This window comes from Volvox carteri, assembly GCF_000143455.1.
Source record: "Volvox carteri f. nagariensis unplaced genomic scaffold VOLCAscaffold_14, whole genome shotgun sequence".
NCBI lineage: Eukaryota > Viridiplantae > Chlorophyta > Chlorophyceae > Chlamydomonadales > Volvocaceae > Volvox > Volvox carteri.
Window position 1 is genome coordinate 441,179 of NW_003307557.1, and position 590 is coordinate 441,768.

Genomic DNA, 590 nt, shown 5'->3' on the forward strand with positions numbered 1-590 from the left:
CCAGGCCCCGCCCCCGGCCCCACTCCCACTCCCGCTCCCCCCCTCGAGCACCTCCAGGGTCAGCAGGGCCCGGTCGTCCAGGAGGAGGTGCCGGCAGGCTGAAGGGGGAGGGGGAGGGGGGCGGGGGATCAATCGACGGTACGGCACCTGCTCGTGGGCCCAATGGTCCTCCTGGGTACCCGAGAGAAGGGAGCCTACCCCTCCCCGGGCGGGCTGCTGTGTGCACATCGGCGAGTGTACGGCAATGAGACGCTTCGCAGCGCAGTTCGCAGGAGGTGCACCACGAGAGCTCTCAGGCCCCCCAGGGCCCGAGCCCCCACCCCGCCCCCCCCTTACCCCCCACCCCACCCCCGCCTCAGCCGCTCACATGGATGCAGTCGCAGGCCCACCCCGACAACAACAACAGCCGCCACCACTCCCTCACCTTGGGCTGCTGCTGCTCCTGCTGCTGGTCGCCCCCCTTCCTCCCCCCCCAGCGGGCCCCCCCGCCCCAGCTGCTCCACCCGGGCCGCCCCCGCCGCCGCCACCTCCCGCAGCACCCGGCACCGCCGCAGGTGCGCCACCGCCACCGCCACCGCCTGCAGCACCAG